The sequence below is a fragment of the Neophocaena asiaeorientalis genome, unplaced genomic scaffold (genome assembly GCF_003031525.2).
Source record: "Neophocaena asiaeorientalis asiaeorientalis breed wild unplaced genomic scaffold, Neophocaena_asiaeorientalis_V1.1 scaffold713, whole genome shotgun sequence".
In the NCBI taxonomy this organism is placed as follows: domain Eukaryota; kingdom Metazoa; phylum Chordata; class Mammalia; order Artiodactyla; family Phocoenidae; genus Neophocaena; species Neophocaena asiaeorientalis.
The window spans coordinates 539151-559563 of NW_020174925.1; the positions used below are offsets into that span (position 1 = coordinate 539151).

At 45.6% G+C, this 20413-nt stretch overlaps 1 protein-coding gene across 3 annotated transcripts in view; it reads left to right on the forward strand.

Annotated features, from left to right (window-relative positions):
* The first annotated feature begins 13919 nt into the window (after positions 1 to 13919).
* The window catches only part of SQOR (sulfide quinone oxidoreductase), a 46662-nt gene continuing 40168 nt past the window's right edge, over positions 13920 to 20413 (forward strand). For 2 of the 3 annotated variants that reach the window (XM_024761351.1, XM_024761352.1), the window contains exon 1: positions 13920 to 14071. The gene's annotated coding sequence lies outside the window, so the exon portion shown is untranslated. The remainder of the gene's footprint in view (positions 14072 to 20413) is intronic. The other variant, XM_024761350.1, reaches the window with a different exon arrangement.

The window sequence follows — 20413 nt, forward strand, 5'->3', positions numbered from 1 at the left end:
ATGATCAAAATACTGTTCTAAGAAAAACATTCCAGGCCAAAGATCTTGCTGTGGGCAAAGGTCTCAGGAGTTCTGTGCTTTTATTCACCTGACTGTCCCCATTGGGCCTTTGCTGATAGGATCTGGGGTTAACACCTGGCCCAAGGGCAGCCAACCCATGGGCTCAGTGGTGGAATAATTAGCCTGGCAGGAAAAACTCTGCCTAGATGGGGACATAGAGTATCTCATTGGCCTAGTCGGTTACTGTCTTGGGAATATGTATTAGAATACTTGGAGAGAATCAGCCCTCTAGTAATTGAAGGAGAAATGAGAAGACACACGGAAGCAGACAGAACAGCTGAGTGTTATGTGGGGAGGAGTAGGGATCCATGAACTTCTACTTCTGAAAGGGGGGCAAGGTCATAGACCCCTCAAAATATCTTGGATCCCGAGCTATTTTCCTGTATAAGGCTCTGTGTGACCTGGGTGCTGGGCTTTTCTTAGGTCCCTATGGGATTTAATTACTGGGCTAAGATTCCTGTTTTCCACAGTACCACCCTCCCATCCCCTACTTCCCTGATTTATGAGATAACCTTAACAATTCTTTACTTATTGCAACTTTAAGCATCTAGCGTTGTCATTGTCTTTTAGTTTCCCTAGCATGTTATATCTTTCAAAGTGTTTTAGTGTGTACTATCTAATTTAATAATAAGGATGCTATTTAGGAGATTATGTGTTTCCATGCCTGCTAATCCAGGAGTTCAAGGAAGAAGATAACACTGACCAGCACACTGACCAGCACCCAGGTAGGAGCAGTGCTGCTGCCAGCCACACACCTACTCTCATTGCTTGCTGGGGTTTTTCTCTTGTATTATCCAGTTTCTTAGAGTGTTCTCATCTCTGGCTGGATTTCTAATCCCACATCTACTTCCAGCTCATTCCCAAGCCTAAAGTTCAGAGCCCTAGCTCTGTTGAGCATCTGTTATATGCCAGGTGCTTTATACACAACGTCTCATAACAACAACTTTAGCAGTTACCACCCTAACACCATATCCTTATCAGCATTTTATAGATGAGGACATTTTACAGATGAGGACAGCTGAGACACATTGAGTCTGATAACTGCCCAGATCACACAGCTGCAAGTGGTGGAGCTGAATTTGATTCTGGGAGAAACCCAAAACTACCGTGTTGCTGGAGAATTTTCTTGGGCTAGAGACCCCAGGACCAGAGATAGAAATAGGCTTGGGAGTTTTACTTTAAATCTTTCTCTACAGCTATACCAGTGATAGGGAATTATGTGGACAAACCATCTGCTAATTTGTCTAATCCAGTCTGATAGTATTGGAAGAAGTGGAGGAAGCATGGGTTTCCCTGTTAGGAGAGAGCCTGGTAGGAATAATGCACAGAACTCTTCTTTGATTTTCCCGCAAGGCTGTTTTAATTTTAGGCTGACTCTGAAGCTCGACATTTCTGCAATAGAAACAAGCAACGGTGAGACTGCACCTGGGTGAGATGCGGCTCAGGAGCCTTCCCTTGAGATGCTGCTGCTGCTGGAGTAGACGGAAGAAGGGCAGAGCTGCTGGGAGAAGTGAGTGACTCCAGAAGGGCCAGGACATTCCCATTACAGCTGTTTTGAGACATTCACCACCACCACCGCCTCAAGAAAGCATGGATGTTGCCTTGCTTGGCCTGCATTTCTGGGTCTTCAGCTGACCACTCAGCTCCATCTCTTTTTGCACTTTTATGGCTTTGGGGGAAGAACACAGGATGAGAAGCCAGATTTCCTCACTGGAGGCCCCTGAGCAGTTCAGTTTCCCTCAGGGGTAAACATGCAGACAGGAGGTGATCCCTAAGACTTCTGGCATTAACATTATGAGACACCTTGTATCTCATGGCTCTCAAGGAATGTTGGCTTATGGGCTGTTGCTTCACCAGTCCATCTGCTTCGTGCAGTGGCAGCATCCAGGCAAAAGCACTCATCTCAGATGCGATTTTTTTAGCCTTTAACTACCTCACAGCCTGGGCCTCAGAAGAATCCTAAGGTCCATGAATTTACCCTCGCACAATGAGGGAGCTGGGAAGAGATCGCTTCTGAATGAGGGCAGATGTACCTTTCCTGTCTGGATTGAAGGAATAATGGCGAGGAGAGAGGAGGAGAGGCACACATGAGGCACCTTGCCTCTCTGCAGTCCATCCCGGAGCCTCTTATTCTCCTGATTCACCCTCCTTTCCTAAGAGAGGTGTCGTTCTGAGCAGCAGCTCGTGCCCCCTTAGAAGTTAGACCTGTTATTAAGGATGCAGACTGGCATGTCAATCAGGCTTTGACACACCCACCCTAATCTTCATTCTGTGCTCCTGTCGTCACCGTGAGACTATGTCTCACACACCTCTAACTAGTGGACCATAGCTGACCAAGGGCTCTGGCCACAGTGCTCCGAGGCCCCCCCTGCATTTGTACTGAGGCACGCTTTCTCCAGGCTGCCTCCAGCCAATGGTCCGCTCCCTGGGAGACATGGGACTTCTGTGATGTCAGCTTTGGCTCAGGGACTCCCCATTGGCTTTGATGAAATTCTGCTTAGCAGTTTAGGATGCTTCTCCCCAACCTCTGCTTCTCTCCTTCACTCCAGCAGACAGTCCAGGAAGGAATAAAGAGGCTGAGGAAAGTGGACATGCTGGAAGGGCTCTATTATGTAAGCCAAAAGACCCACCAGAGGATGCATCCCATGAGAGGACACACCAGTCACCAAGCTATCAAAGTGTACTGATGAGAGGGGCACCAACATCACTAAGAAGTTCTGGAGGCTGGGGATGATGGAAGGACAGACGGTTACAAACTGAGCTTGTTAGCATCTACGGGGTTCATAGAGGCCAAGAGGTGGCACTTAGCTGCCAGAAGCCAGGAGGCCATAATTACCTCCCTCACCAAAAGGCAAGGCTGGAGGGCAATCAGTGGGCTTTGCCAGCAGGGGGTTGTGGAGATGGCTAATGGGACACCGTGTCGATTTTGCACCTAGGGGCAAAATAGGCAGACAGTTGACAAGATGCTTAGCATCTGTAACGGGGTCAGCAAACTTTTTAGGTAAACGGCCAGAGAGTAAATATTTTAGGCTTTGAAGGTCACATGGTCTGTGTCACAGCTGCTCCACTCAGCTGTTATAGCACAAAAGCAGCCATAAATAATATGTAAACAAATGTATGTAGCTGTCTTTCAATAAAACTTTGTTTACAAGAACAGGTGGTCGTCTGGATTTGGCCCATGGGGCCATGTTTGCTGATCTTTCATCTATTTAAAAAAAAACCCCAAAACACGGGAGTTTCCTGGTGTTCTACCGATTAGGATTTGGTGCTTTCACTGCCGTGGCCTAGGTTCAATCCCTGGTTGGGGAACTGAGATTCCACAAGCCGTGTGGTGTGCCCCCCAAAAACAAAAACAAAAAAATACAACAAAATTGGAGCAAGAGGCTGAGAGCAGTCACTTTAAGAAAAAGTCATGATCTCTTGCTCAGTTCTCAGACTTGAGTCAGTTTTCAGATCTGGAACCCATTGACTGAAGAAGTGGCTGGAGGACGGACCCTGCAACACTGTGGCAAGTATATACTGTGGTGATTCCTCCAGTCTTTCCTCAAAAGAATCTACCTATGGCCATTTACTTGGGTGACTATACATTAGGACTATTGGACAAAGGTTCTGAGCTGACACTGATACCTAGAGACCCAAAGGAGCATCCTGGCTCTCCTGTTGGATTGGGGGCCTATGAAAAGTGAGGTCCTGGATAAAGTCCAGCTTACAGTGGGCCCACTGGATCCACAGATCCATGTAGTGGTCACACTGTATCTTTTCCCACCACTGACCCCTCCAACACCGTGGGGGTCAGCTGGCAGGGCTACCTGCACTGCGCTTGGACCTGTTGCAACACCCTTACCTGCTCCGGCCCCACTCAACACTGTGTCGCTCGGTATGTGGGCCAGAGAAATATCCCTGGGGAACACAAAGAGGTCTGTAAGACAGTGTGCTTCCTTCTTTGTGACATGGTTGTAAGATGCAGCAATTTGTCTTCTGCTTTAGAAAGGGCTATCCCAGAATACCCTTGACCAGCAGACTTCTAAAAACGTCATTGAAATGGCCTGTTTCTGACTCTCCATAGGGTTTATTTCCCATCCTCTGAAGCACAAGCATCTTACTGACTGTAGCATTCTAGCCTCTTCTTGCTTGTCCTGTCCAATCAGGGACGTCATCAGTGTAATGGATCAGTGTGCTGTTCTCTTGGATATTTAAGAGGTCCAGAGTTCTCAGACTATAATATGATAGGAGGTGGGAGAGTTAACATAACCCCGAGGCAAACTGTAAATGAATATTGTCTGCTTTTGCTGCCTACAGAGCCTCAACCAGCATTTCTCTCTGGAGGCTTAAGGAATGTCTGGTCCACAGGTATGGAATCTCATATAGCAGAGCATCCAACCAGGGGATGTACTTTCACATGGAGGGGTGTTGGAGAGGGTCATGACCAGGGGTCCTCTGGCTGTGTTGTGTACTGCTCCACTCGGAGGAACTGGCCCAATGGATTGGGAGGGCCTTCTCTACTCACAACTGAAGCGCCAGCTCTGAGAAAGCACTCTGAAAGGACGTGGCGTGCCATCATTCGGAACAAGGTGTCTTTATTAAATCGGAGACCTCTATAGGGTGCTGTGTCCTCAGTAGGAAGGATATAAGGGTCTGGAAACCAAGCGGTGGAAGCAGGGATGGCCTTGTTTACTGTCATTCCTAATGACCCACTGCGGGATTTTGTGCTTCCTTTCCCTGCAACTCTGGGCTCTGCATGGTTGGAGTTTCTGGCCCCCAAAGAGAACGCACTATTGACAGGGGCACAATAAAGGTCCCATTGAACTATATGGTAAAGCTGCTGCTATGGGGTAAAAAGTTCAAAGGGTACTTTGAACTTTTTGTGTCCAGGGACCAGCAGGCAAGAGAGGAGTTGCCATGGTAGCAGGCGTAACTGACCCTGGTCATCGGGAGGAGGAAGGCTGCTTTTACACAAGGGGGGCAAGGAGGAATATGTGTGAGACTCAGGTGCTTCAGGTGGGCATCTGCTGGACTCCTTTGCTCCGTTATAACTGTGAATAGACACATGCAGCAACCCAGCCTGAGGAGGGTTTGATCAGCAAGTGTTCAGACCCCTCAGGAATAAAGGTTTGGGTCACACCACCAGGTAAGCCACCAGGACCTGCCTACGTGACAGCTGAGGGTAAAGGGGATGTAGAATGGATAGGGGAGGGGGGAAAGGGGAGACGGTGAGTAAAAATGTGGCCTTGGGATCAACTCTAGTGATCTCAGGGGACAGTAACTTACCCAGTTTCTCCCTCTTCTGAGTTGCCCCTCAGGAGGGAAGGCCCACAGGCCCATGAGGAGCTGCTCCCTGCACCTGCGTGGAGAAGTAGATCTGTAGGACACAAGGGGTGACTGCGGGGACAGGAGACATGGTTCCCAGCCCCTCCAGGGAAATGCTTGCTGCCCAGAACCTCAGCTGCACACCTTCAGAGCCTCCCAGTGCTCCCTTACAGGTGGACTTCTCCTGTGGTGTTCAAACGTGCATAGAAAAGAGACAGATGAACTAGTAGAAGATTTGCTACCTGCTCCAGGGGTCAGGAAGGCCTTAGGTCCTCATACTCTCCGCAACTCCTGAGTTTTTCATTGACTACTATTCTCCAGGTGCTTATCAAATGCGAGTCACAAGTTTGCTGGGCCTTTAACAGCCCTCTGGGGCAGCCTGTTTTAGCTTCTTTTGACACTTCTACCTGGGAACCATTGCATGGAACCCAACACACTTTTGTTGGGAAAAAGACATTGCTAAGTCCTGGGGAGAAGAAGATGTAAAAGACACAGTTCCTGCCCTCAGTGGCTTTATGTTTTTCATGGCAAGACGCAGTTTGTCACGTTATGCATAACTTTATTAAAAGGGGTAATAAGTAACCATGACACGAAGTACCAAAGGAACAGAAACTGGTAATGATGGGACTCACTGCTGGCACGAAGGCAGGTTTGGGAAGAAGCATCTTGAAGGAACCGATGCTGACAGGGAGCCAGCCCTCGCTACAATGGAGCCCTTCCTACACACCAGCTCTTGATCTTGAGGCAGAAGGAACACCCACAAGCATTTATTTGCCCTGGAGGATACATTGAGACCTCCCCCACTTTTTGCTTCATCTCTTGGGAATATCAGTTGCACTCTCAGGTTCAATTTTATGTCTAAGGGGCACTTTGCAGTGCAGTATATCTGTACTGTAAATAGTTTTGTACTTTTCCGATTACTCCCATCTTTGAGAAATGAGGTCTAATATTCTTATATTAGACTCAATACTGTACTGTTTCATTTGCCTTAGGGCAGACCTGTAGAACTTTCTCTTCAGTACCTTGTATAACGCCTGCCTGAACACTGGATAACAATAATTCCTATAATCCTATAGTTACTTTAGTAACTACAGTTTACTGAATACTTATTCTATGCCAGGTATGGTACCAATCACTTTGTATATATTAACTCATTTAATTTTCATAAGGATACTATGAGGTAGGTACTGATAAAAATACCCATTTTACCGATACCGTTAACCGAGGCACGTCAGTTCATTCTTTCTGAGAGTGGTGGTGTATGAACACAAAGGTAACCTTTGGTCTTCACAGTCCCACATACTCTGAGGTATTTGTGGCCCAAAAGTCATAGTGTTTTTTCCTCCAGCATATCCTTGAGGTAGGAGGACATATTTATTCCTATCATGTAGATGAGGAAATTTAGGCAAAAGGAATTTCCCAAGACTGAGTTTATGAAGCTAAGTTTCTGAGAAAGACTTGATTCCACTCATGTCCTCAGAGACCCCTTTGGATGGAGAGTCTGAGTCTGCCTGAGCCACACCGTCATTCTCCAGCACTCTAATGTACATTTTTTTTCCTTAAATTTTTGACTGCATCGGGTCTTAATTGCGGCACGCAGCCTCTTCCGTTAGGCGCGCGGGCTTCTCTCTAGTTGTGGTACGTGGGCTCCAGAGCATGTGGGCTCCGTAGTTGTGGCACACGGGCTCTCTAGTTGTGGCTCGAGTGCTCAGTAGTTGCGGCGCACGGGCTTAGTTGCCTTGCAGCATGTGTGATCTTAGTTCCCTGACCAGGGATCAAACCTGCATGCCCTGCATTGGAAGGCAGATTCTTAACCACTGGACCACCAGGGGAGTCCCTCTACTGCACGTGTATTTAGCAGAAGTCTTTGTTGTTCTAGGGCTGAGGGTTTTCACTGTCATACCACCTTGCTTATATAAGTAGAAAAAAATATATAATAAGATCTAATATGTACGGAGCCTATAGTTGCCATCTTCCTTTTTTTCTCTTGGCCGCCTAGTATTCAGTCCCTTTCCCAATTTGGGGGAAATACTCATCATAAGAATCCTGGTGGAAGTCAGAGGGGCCATGTACACTCTCTCCTTCCTCTGACAGCTGTGGCGCTGGGCTTTGTCATCAGTTTGGTCAGTGGACACTTCCATGAGGACTTGAATTCTCATTCCCTTTATATTTGTGTCACTTACTCTGGAGTCATTTGCCAAGGCAGGGGGAGTATTCTGAGGGCTGCCAGGCTGTTCCTACTGAAAGATGGTGTTGCGTTTTCTGCTTTTTGATTTTGCAGAGCTGCTGATTCCTGTGCACTTTTCCTGCCATCATTACTTTGTCATTTTGAGGGTAGTGTGAACCCCTGAAAGTCTTAATACATTCCTTTTCTGTGTAAGTTATCCAGAGCTGCTTTCTTGCCTTCAACCAAGAGTGCTGATTGAGTTAGAGCTCTTTGTAGTTTGTGAAGCACCTCCATATGCATTAGTGCTTCCGGTCTGAAAAACAGCTTCATCTTCTATGTAACAGATGAGAAAACTCCAGCCACCCTGTAACCTGATAGCAATTCTAGTTTTTATTTGACATGCAGAATGACTGTGATGAAAACAGTACATTCAGGAGGTGCTGGGGCTGCCTTCAAAAAACACCTGGCATAATACACACAATCATGCTCTGTCTGCCCACCCCCTTCTGCTTCTGAGAGTGCCTGGTGGTAGGGCAGGATGAACACTGTGTGCTGGCGGGTCCCTGCACTAGGAACTCACCCTAGCTCACACACATCTCGCTGCAGCTCCTCAGAAGCTTTTTGTCAGCTGCGCTGCTCTCTCAGCTAGGGAGGGTTAGCTGGGGCCAGGGGCTGAGGCTGCTTCTCTAGCTACTCAGGGAGGGGAGGATTTGCTACGGGGAAGGGACGAGGGTGGGGCGTGCTGATCCGGCTAAAGCAGGGGATACTATTTAAAGCTGCATGCCTGCAGGAACAGCCTCTTCACAATGCTTCCTCCTGCGCCTTCCTTTTCCTGTTCTCCAGAGAGCACTTTCCTCTGTTCCGTTCCCCGTGCCCACCCATTCCTGTTGCCAGCCCTTCCTGCTCACTAGCCTGCGTGTCTTCCCAGAGCCCTGCCAGTTTACTACTCTGTCTCCTGGATCTTCTTGAATTGGGGTCTGTTCCTCTTCGTGTCCGCCCCGCCTATCACTTCCTCTTCCCACTCTAACAGTGCGTCTCCTAGTTTCCCCTCTCCCTAGGTGCACTTGTCCTACTTGGCAGGTCCCACATGGGTAGGAACGGAGTCTGAGTTTTTCAACAGTGTATGGCCAGGCAGTGGGAACAGGGCTTGCTTGATGCATAGCAGGCAGGGACCCAGAGATCATGCATCATATGGAAGAAGGACTGTGTGAGTGAGCGAGCGAATGAGTGAACTCTCAGCTCCCCCTCTTCCTGGCTGTCTCATGTTATGGTCCCAGCTCTTCTTCAAGGGCTTAAGAGAGGGCTTGGGTGAGATAGTAGGATGAATACAGGTAGAAGACCCCAGCATGTGGGATCTGCTCAGGACACCTTTCTTAACTCTGAATCTGATTTCACACCACCAACCTCAAACCACCCAGCAAGCAGCACATCTCTTGTGATTCTTTCCTGCCTGCACCCTTCCCATCTAAACCAGGGCTGCTGCTGCTGCTTTTTTTGTTGTTGTTGTTAAAACCAGGACTGCTGATGCTTTTTTTTTTAATTTTTATTTTTATATTGGAGTACAGTTGATTTACAATGTTGTGTTAGTTTCAGGTGTACAGCTAAGTGATTCAGTCTTACATATACATATATCCACTTTTTTCTCAGATTCCCTTCCCATATAGCTCATTACAGAATATTGAGTAGAGTTCCCTGTGCTATGCAGTAGGTCCTTGTTGACTATGTATCTTATAGATAGTAGTGTATATACCAATCCCAAACTCCTAGTTTATCCCTCCCCACCACGTTTCCCCTTTGGTAACCATAAGTTTGTTTTCAAAGTCTGTGAGTCTGTTTCTGTTTTATAAATAAGTTCATCTGTATAATTTTTTTAGATTCTACATATAAGCGATATCATATGATATTTGTCTTTCTCTGACTTACTTCACTTAGTATAATAATCTCTAGGTCCATCCACGTTGCTGCAAAGAACATAAGCCATTCTTTCTTATGGCTGAGTAATATTCCATTGTATGTATGTACCACATCTTCTTTATCCATTCCTCTGTCAGTGGACATTTAGGTTACTTCCATGCCTTGGCTATTGTAAATAGTGCTGCATTGAACATTGGGGTGCATGTATCTTTTTGAATTAGGATTTTCTCTGGATATATGTCCACGAGTGGGATTGCTGGATCATTTGGTACTTCTGTTTTTAGTTTTTTAAGGAACCTCCATACTCTTATGCATAGTGGTTGTACCAATTTACATTCCCACCAACAGTGCAAGAGGGTTCCCTTTTATCCACACCCTCTCCAGCGTTTATTGTTTGTAGACTTTTTTGATGATGGCCATTCTGACCAGTGTGAGGTGATACCTCATTGTAGTGTTGATTTGTATTTCTCTAATAATTAGTGATGTTGAACATCTTTTCATGTGCTTTTTGGCCATCTGTATGTCTTCTTTGGAGAAATGTCTATTTAGCTCTTCTGCCCATTTTTAAAATTGGGTTGTTTGTTTTTTTGATATCGAGCTCCATGAGCTGTTTGTGTATTTTGGAGATTAATCCCTTGGTCACTTCGTTTGCAAATATTTTCTCCCATTTTGTGGGTTGTATTTTTGTTTTGTTTATGGTTTCCTTTGCTATGCAAAAGCTTTTACGTTTAATTAGGTCCAATTTGTTTGTTTTTTTTCATTACTCTAGGAGGTGGATCCAAAAAGATATTGCTGCGATTTATGTCAGAGAGTGTTCTGCCTCTGTTTTCCTCTAAGAGTTTTATAGTGTCTGGCCTTACATTTAAGTCTTTAATACATTTTATTTTTGTGTTTGGTGTTAGAAAATGTTCTAATTTCATTCAGGTTGTGGAACTGGGAGGTGAGGTGGGGCATTTTGGAAATACACAGGGGCATTTTTATTTGTCAGGGTGATTAGGACACGATCTATTGGCACTTAGAGGGTGGGAGCCGGGAATACCAACATCCTGTACTCTGTGGATAGTGCCATACACAATTAATTGTCCTGAGTCCTGCATGATTTCTGGTGCCCCCTCTTGCCCCAACATTTAAGTATAAAAAAAAGAAAGAAAAACACGTGGGTTGATTGGAACACAGAGAAGAGGCAGAACCAAGGAAACAGTGGAGGTGGTGCCTGTAATCCCGGCCTTCCCCACCATGGCAGCTGAGCCTGCAGCCCCAGAGAACCCAGGAGTAGCAGGGGAGGCAGTACACATGACTCTGGCTTCCTGGCCACAGCAGTGCCTGCAGCCACAAGTAGCTGGGCAGCAGTGGCAGTGGTACCTAGGATACCAGCCCACCAGCTGCTGAGGTGCCCCGTGGTCTACCACCTGCAGTGGTGGACCCTGCAAACCTGACAACACTGGACACGGCAGAGGCAGCTGCATGACCCCAGCCGGCCTCCACCCTCCCTCCCAGTGGTAATGGAGCCTGTGACTCAGGGGATCTTGGACGCAACAGAAGAGCCCACCATCCTGGTGCACAAAGCAGCCACATCAGCAACACTGACCCCCCAGAGGAACGGAAATGATAAGGAGGGCAAGGGGCCACCCCTGTGACAGAGGTGGTAGAGGGTGGAAAGTACTGATTCTCAAACATAATTTATCAGAGGCAGCGCAGGTAAGAGAAACTCAAAACTTGTCCTATAGTGCCACCTACTGGAAAAACAAAAGAAAAGCCTCTAATTTCTAAGCTGTTGAATTGTTAGAATCACGCAGAAAGTTGTTGGCTACTTCAAATGCACCGGCAGAGGAACAATTCATCAAACACCATGAAGAACCACAGTAACACCATACCACAAAAAGAAGATGACAATTCTCCAGGAACCCAACTTAAAGTCACAGAATATTGCGATCTCACTGGTAAGAGAATTCAAAATAGCTCTCATGAAGAAACTCAATGAGCTACAAGAAAACTCAGAAAGGCAGTTCAGTGAGCTCAGGAGTAATATTAGTCAACAGAAGGAATACTTTACCAAAGATGCTGAAACTCTAAAAAAGAGCCAAACAAATTCTGGAGCTGAATAAGTCAGTAAATGAGATGAAGAATGCATTAGAAAGTGTTGAAAATGGAGCAGACCATATGGAAGAGATAATTAGTGAGCTTGAAGATAGAAATCTAGAAATGATGCAACTAGAAGAGGAAAGAAAAATGAGATATTAAAAAAATGAGGAAATTCTATGAGAGTTATCTCTTTTAGGAAGGGTGACATTAGGGTAATGGGTATCCCAGAAGGAAGAAAGTGAGAAGGGAGCAGAGAATTTATTTAAATAATATCTGAGAATTTCCCAAACCTGGGGAAGGAACTGGTTATAGAAGTCCATGAAGCTAAGAGAACATCTAATTACCTAAATGAAAAAAGACCTTCTTCAAGACACATTATATTAAGATTGTAAGAAGTCAATGACAAAAAAATGACTTTTAAAGGCAACTGGGGAAAAAAGGATGGTAACCCACAAAGGAACCCCCATTAGGCTTTCAGCAGATTTCTTAGCATAAACCCTACAGGCCAGGAGGAAGTGGAACGACATTCTTAAAATATTGAGAGATAAAAGCTGTTGCCCAAGAATACTCTATCCAGCAAAATTATAGTTCGTATACAAAGGAGAAATAAACACTTTCCCAGACAAACAAAAGCTGAGAGAGTTCATCATCCCTAGACCTTCCTTATAAGAAGTGTTGAAAGGAGCTCTTTACCAGAAACAAAAAGTCAAAAGTACATAAAACTTTGAGCAAGGTGATAAATAGAACCAGAAAATTGCAACTCTCAATCAGAATAGGTTTTAAACACTTTATTATAGCATAAAGGTTAAAGGGGGGAGGAGAAAAAAGTAACTATAACTACTTCAACTTTGTAACAAGCTCACAACATAGAGAGATAATTTGAGACAACAAAAACAAAAAGGGGGGAAAGGAAGAAACCCATATAGGTAAATGAAGATAAGATGCTATCAGCAGAAAAAGGATTATTTTACCTATGAGACATTGTATACAAATCTCATGGTAACCACAAAACAAAAATCTAGAGCAGAGACGCGAAACATAAAAAAAGAGGAAACTGAGAAAAACATCATAGAAAACCCCCAAACTAGAATAGCAGACAGAAACACAAGGAAAAAGAAACAATGGAGATATAGAGCAACCAGAAAACAAAAAGTAAATGGCAGTACTAAGTCCTCATCTATTAATAATCACCCTAAATGTAAATGGATTGAATTCACAAATCAAAAGACACAGAGTGCCTGGATGGATTAAAAAACAAGACCCAACTATATGCTGCCTCTAGGTGACAAACCTCAGCTCCAGGGACAAGCATAAGCTAAAAATGAAGGGATGGTAGATGATACTCCAAGCAAATGGCAGACAAAAGTGGATGTAGCCATACTCATATCAGGCAAAATAGACTTCAAGCCAAAAAGATAACAAGTGACAAATACAGACAGTACATAGGGACTTCCCTGGCAGTCCAGCAGTTAAGACTCCGTGCGCCCAATGCAGGGGGACAACTTTATTAGGTTGCTTTTCCGAGCTCTTACCTCTGTGATTGCCTCAATTTTAAGTTTGCTAGGGTTCCTCTTTAAAAAGAAAAAAAGAAAAAAAAAAGTTGACTGAAACAAAAAATTCAAAAAGAATTATTCAGAATTCACAGAACGAAATAAATGTAAAAGAAACGTAATTATACTTTCAAGGGACTTTAAAGTTTGTAACACATCTGAAGTTATAAAAGCTTAAAATTGCAGTAAGACTTCTGGACACCCTATATGTGTTATAAAAAGGTGCTCTAGATCTGATGTGGTCGAGGACCACTCACCTACACTTCGCACCTACTTAGAGCAGCCAACTGAAAACGTCCAGTCATCAAAGCAGGACGCAACGTGGTGTGGAGACCAGTGTCTGAAAGCCAGCGGACCCTGACCTCCACCCTGAGGGAAGAGCGCTGCTCCGGCGCTTACCAAGGCAAGTTTTGGGGCTTCTCTGAGCCTTGGTTACCTTATCTGTGAAATGAACGCGGGAACAGTTGTCTCTCTGGACAATCTTGGGAAGCAGATGAGAAGCCCAGCAGGGCTCACTGGACGACCCAAAGCAAACCGCCAGGGCCTCTATCCACAGCCCTGCCTTCACCTTGGTTCCTCCCAGTTACGCAACGGTGTAGGCTCCCGGGAATGGGGGGAGCGACAGGTGGCCTCCGTGCCCTCCTATGTCGCGCCAAGGGCACCCGGCCGCGCTCCAGGGTGCGCTGCGGGTAGGGGCGTCTGCCCTGCCGGCAGCGCCCCCGGCCCTCTGGACTCGCGTCCCTGTCTGTACCCTGTGAGCGCTCGAAGCCCGGGTGCAGCTTACACTTGGCCTTGGCTCCCCGGCCCGTGGCGCCGGGCGGGGCAGCGGCGGGACCTTTCCGGAACTTTCCTGGGGTGGGGGTGGGCTCGCTCTCCCCGCCTCCAGCTTCCGCCCAGGGCCGGGCGGGCCCCAGCAGAGGCGAGAGCCCTCGCAGGGAGCGGCTGCTTCTGCTGCACCAACGCTGTGGCCGGAGGCTCTGCGCACCCCTGGGTAAGAGGCATCCTGCGGCCTATATCGGGCACTTGGCCAGGGGAGGAGGACCGGGCGGGGACAGAGATCACCCATAAGGCCGACTGTTAACCCAACTCTGTCCCAGCAGCTGGGACTGCGCGGCGCCTGTGTGTCGGGTTACATCCCTCTTCACACTTTTCTTCCCCACCCCCGGCATCTACAGCTAGTGCTGCCCTTACTGGAACCCGGGTCTTGGGACTACTTCCGGTAGTGTCGGGCCTCGGGGTCGCGGAGAGGCTGACCTGCGAGGGGCGGTTAAAAACCCGAAGTATCCGTCGTCTTGTGTATGGGAATTTCTTGGTATCTTAGTGTGTGGGAATTTCTGGCACCTTCCGCTTGTTGACACTCAGCATGGTTCCCAGGGCGCGAGGGGTGCTCAGCCCCCGGGGGTAGTAAGTGACGTCTGCTTGCCCACAGTGGGGCACATTTATCCACACAGCTCGAGGCACAGAGGGGCGCTCAAGGAGTCAGCTTCAGCTGCGGCTGGAACCAGCAGAGGAGAGCATTTAGGGCACGTGCTGAGCAGGAACTGGTGGAAAGGGTAGAAAGGGTCCTCTCGTGGAATTGGGGTCCTTTCCTTTCCTCTTCGCTTCTCTCTTTTAGTTATAAAAGAATCCCGACCTAGCTTCTTACTCAAAGACACAGTGAGCAGAGCCTCTGGATTTGCCTGGGCTGCCCATTGCTGTAATGTAGGGTTCTGACCCATTTTTCTGCCAATTGCCAGTTTGGCATTTCTGGGAAGCCTAAGGGCCACTTCTTGGTGCAGTACTTTTGAAGGTGTAAAATAAAAGGCATAGAATTATAAAGGAAACCTATTTCAAAACACTTGTCAACATATTAAAAGAATTTATGCAGTAGTATATGTGCCTTTAGAAAAATGAATGCATTAAGTAACATGATCTAGCAGTGGATCTAAGAGCTATCATAATTTTGAAATAGTAATGAACACAAATAATGTTTCAGGATTTGGGCAATGCTTGTAATGTAAGAAAATATCTGTGATTTCTATTGGTGACATAGTCATAGGTACTACTAGTACTGCTGGGGTTTCTTGTATAAATATATGAAGAAAGTGCTAAAGTTCAGTTAGAGATTAGTGAAAATAAAGATATAAATTTTTATCTTCCACCCAAGTTCAGGAAGTCAGGTCACATGGCTTCTGGTCTTGACACTTCCACTGACCAGCAGCACGAGCTTGTCTTTTGGACTTCTTTTCACCTTGGCTTCTTCATTGTACTGTGGAAATAATCGTACCTTCCCAAGTATTTAAGGTATCCAGTATTGCACCTGGCACAGAGGGGTGAAATAGGTACCATTTATTAGAACTTCTCTCCCTCACTAGACCCCAAGCTTGTGGCAATCACCATTATGTCCCCAGTCCTGGTACATGGAATGTAGTCAATAAATATTGTTTGAATGAATAAGTGCATTGGAGAGGGTTGCTTGTAACTACATCTAAAAAACCCAGAATTTATCCAGGAGACAGCTGGTGGTTTGCGAAATGACTCTGCTTAAAATTTGAGCTGCTTTTTCCTACTGGCTGAACAATGTAGAAACACAGCTGGAGCTGGAGGGCTTGAAATGTCAATCAGGGCCTATGGGTCTGGGCGTGTGGGTCTGTGTGGCTGGTGTTTTGCCAGAGAAAATGAAATTGAGTGTTGATAGGAAACTAGAACTCCTTTGCAGAACAGTTTCTCCTCCATCTTGCCTGTGTCTAGGCCTGTTAATCTGATGTGATGTAACGCAGGAAATTGTCTTATAGGGAATGGAGACAGACCCATGATGAGGCATTTCTGGACACAGATGCACATTTCTCTTTCCTCTTTTCACGTTTCCCTGCTCTGTCACCCATTACATAACTCCTCTATGACCCTTGAAGATTTGATAAAAAGGAGCAGGAGGTGAAAGTTGCTACAAGCTGCCTAGACTAGACCTAAAGCCAACTAGTTGCTTCTTAATTCCCAGCCTTAAAAGTCTATGTAATCCTGGACATATACACACTAACAAATGTAGTAAGGTAGATAGCTAGTGGGAAGCAGCCGCATGGCACAGGGGTATTAGCTCGGTGCTTTGTGACAGCCTGGAGGGGTGGGATAGGGAGAGTGGGAGGGAGGGAGACGCAAGAGGGAAGAGATATGGGAACATATGTATATGTATAACTGATTCACTTTGTTATAAAGCAGAAACTAACACACCATTGTAAAGCAATTATACCCCAATAAAGATGTTTAAAAAATTTAAAAAAAATAAAGAAGGAAAATAAATTCTGAAAAATAAATAAATAAATAAATAATTCATGCAGGGGAAAAAAAAAAGTCTATGTAATCCAATAAATGTGGATGGTAATAGGAAGAAGAAAAGTAGATCCAGCTAGTGAACCCTGTGGTTTACTTTGTAAAATTGCTAAGTTGGGGCAGAGAGATGGGGAGAGAACTTTGTAAAGAACAGTAAATTTAGAGCACGCTGGGTCTGTCTACGCCTGTAACTTTGAAGAGGGCAAATGCTGGTGTTATGAACTGAATTGTGTCCCCTCAAAAATTCATATGTTGAAGCCCTAATCCTCGTACCTTAGGATCTTACTATTTGGAGAGAGGGCCTTTAAAAAGGTAATTAACGTTAAATGAGATCATAAGCGTGGGGCCCTAATCCATTATGACTAGTGTCCTTATAAGAAGAGGAAAAGACACCAGGGGTGTGCAGAGACAAGACCATTTGAGGGCATGAGAAGGTCCAAGCCTAGGAGAGAGGCCTCATGAGAAACCAAACATGCTGACACCTTGATTTTGGACTTGTAGCCTCTAGAACTGTGAGAAATCAATTTCTGTTGTTTGAGCCACCCAGTCTGTGGTATTTTGTTATGGCAGCCTGAGCAGAATAATATACAGGCTGAGGAATTTTACATTGAATGTGAGCTCTTTATTCTCTTTCTTCCTTTGTTGCACTGACCTTCAAGGCCATGTGTTCCAAATGATGTTTCCAAAAGATGGAGGAGGAAGGCTCAACCCAGATAAGTTTTCTTGTGTCAAGCTGCTGATATTTCTGGTTCAATTTTTGCTGTAGGATAGCCTGATGTTAATCAGGCAGACTAATTCAACCTGGACCTTGCCTTTTGAAAACAAAAGCTAAGCATCTGACCTTTTGGTTCTGCAGTTCCATAGGGTGAACCCTCCTTGAGGCAGTGGGTGCCACATGTCTGGTTGCATGAGTGGGGTTGACTCCCAGGGTAACTGGGAATCTCAAGGTGAAAAGAGTTGGTTAATATATCAAAATATTATACTGCTGCAATTACATAGGGCCCCAAGAGACCTTGCTCTTGAACTTCCAGCCTCTAGAACTGTGAGAAAATAAATTTCTGTTGTTTAGCTGTGGGTTCTCTCGCTCTCTCTCTCTCTCTTTTTTTAATGGCAGCTCTAACAAGTTAATATAACTTGGCACTCTATTCTAAGTCGTGATCCCAGCAGGTCCATCACTTTCTTTTAGGACCCCTCTCCTTTACCTACCCAAGAATATCTTATGCTCTCTTTCTACAGACACTCTGTATTGTCCCTTGGATCCTGTCTGAGGTCATTAAGGCCTTCTTCACCTTCATGGTCCTGTTAGGAAAAACAGTCTTAAGCAAATGACCAGCCTAGCTGCTGAGCCATGTACAGAGCAGATGCTTTTATAAATGCATGGTGGGTGATGGGATGATGGTGTTGGTGATCATCCTTAAGTACCATGGGGTGATTCCTTTCCAGTCATAACGAATTTACAAATCTGACCCTAGCCCAGCCCTCAGGGAGCTTTCATTCTGTGTAGCTGGGAACCAGCAGCTCTAGCCCAATCTACAGTAATGGAGAGGAAATATCTGTGTCTTTATCCTGGGACCAATCCCTGACTTGCAGCTGTAGCCCAATCTACAGTAATGGAGAGGGAATATCTGTGTCTTTACCCTGGGACCAATCCCTGACTTCTGGAAGGGGGAGGCCTCGATATTGGGGCCTGTGGTGATTTCAGTCTATGATACTTTCTTTTTCCCTTGGCAGTTTGCTGTAAGGCAGCCCATGGTGTCTTCATAGGAAAATGGTGTGTTTTAACAATCACCTTGTTTACAGTATAGATTGTGAGAACATCCCAAGGAGGTGCTGCGTTGAGTAAACGTGGTTTTGTATTTCTGTGAGCATGTGCGTGGTGCTTTAAGTGGGTGACGGGCCATCCTATTTTCTGGCCAACTGGGTTTGCACGATAATCGTGAGCCTTTCAAGGTCTAGGTAATCAAATCCAAGCTCGTTTTGAGTCATAGAGTAGGAGGGACCTTTAAAGTCAACTGGACACATCCACTTATTTTACGCTTGTGGAAGAGGACTCAAAGCGGTTGCGACTTGCCCGTGGCTCCACAATGTCTGTTTCCTCACTTATAAACAGGGATAATAATACCAACCTCTCGGGTTGTTGTGAGAAATTATGAGAAGTTCACAGTGTAATGCCTGTCACGTAGAAAACCTTCAGTAATTTTTTCTGATGTTTTTGTTGTGTCTGGGATAGTGCCCAGTACAACTGCCCAGTGAATCATGGTCAGCAATGGTGCTGGTGTCAGACTCGGGGGAAGAGAAAGGGAGATATGGTTTCCATTCTGATTATGTTCAAGGCTTGGTTACAAACCATTGTCATTCTTTGCTGCGGTAGTTTAGAGCTCCAGTCAATTTATGGAGTTAATAGGACAAGTATTCACATTTGAGTATCTGCTTGTGAACCTCTGTTTCCCTTTTCCCCTCGTTTAGAGGATCACAGAGTTTAAAAAAGGAAGGGACCTTTGAAACTACCCAGTCCAATCCTTTATTCCACTGATGAAGAAAACATGACCCAGAACAGTTAAGGACAAGCCCTACCTGGCACTACCTGGAATGTGGACTTGGGTCTCCTAACTCCTGACACATCCTCAGACAAGGCTTTTGCAGGAATGGGAAACTGTGTCATTTATTTAGACATAGGAAAGACACTAGCTTAGGGAACCTGGCACACCTGTTACTGTGTCTACCCCCTCATTCTATCCTAACCATTAAAGTATTGAACTTGGCATCTCTTCAATCACGTTCAAACAACACATGTGTAACGTGTAATTAAAGAGTCTCTTCTCATTGTGTTAAGACCTCACACGCTGGATTCCATGGAACAATATGCCTGACAAATGGGCCAGTCCCTGTTTATAATGAAACTCCACTCCTCAGAGACTTCTTGTATGTGAAACTCTGGGTGGGCATTCCAGCACTCCAGAGGCTGATGAGTAATTTTATTGTGATCGTTGAATGGGTTCAGGAGATCAAGGCAAAGGTGGATCCCTGCTGTGTGACTGGAAGCAAATTAATTCCACATTAGGCCTCCCTGTCCCGTGTGTCTTGCTGTACAGTCTCGGGATGGACACACACAGGCATATGCAAACATTGAAACCTTCAGTATACTTGACTAGAGGCCAACTGTGAATGGTGGGGTTGAAGGGGAGCTAAATTGTGATGATTTATACACTAGAACATGAGTGGTCAAGCTCCCACTGGCTAAAACAAGCAGAGAAACAAGGCACTTCCCCCCATATAATTCAGACAAAACCTTTAACTTCATTTGAAATAATCCAATTGACTGTCTTATTTTTTTTTCCTGGAGTCGTAATGTGAAAGAATTCTCTTTCTGTAAATAGGATTTTTATTTTCTGCTTAGCAAATGTATGGTTTGGTGAAATTGTCAGTCCCCCCCCCTATTGCAAAGCTCTCTGATTGTAAAATGAACATGGGCTAGGGAAACTTGTAGGAAATTTCTCAGTAGCAAAGGGAGCCACTGTTTCATTGCCATGTCCTCATTAGTAACTCTTTTTTTTTTTTTTTTTTTTTTTAACTCTTTTTTTTTTTTCTGTACGTGGGCCTCTCACTGTTGTGGCCTCTCCCGTTGCGGAGCACAGGCTCCGGACGTGCAGGCTCAGCGACCATGGCTCACGGGCCCAGCCGCTCCGCGGCATGTGGGATCTTCCCAGACAGGGGCATGAACCCGTTTCCCCTGCATCGGCAGGCGGACTCTCAACCACTGCGCCACCAGGGAAGCCCCCTCATTAGTAACTCTTAATCAGTAATTCTTTAAAGAAAATTCCTACAGTTTCCCCCTAAAGAGTTAGGGAACTAAAAAACCCAATGTGACTCTAAACCCTGAATCATCAGGGAGCTGTCCAGGATTGTTTCTGTTGCCTGGACAATTTTCTCTTGGTCCACTACTAGAGCACTACCTTCACAGCTTCATGTTTAAACAAATATTTGGCATTGTAACAGCTCTAGAGGTAGAGTTCCAACATGGCCCTGC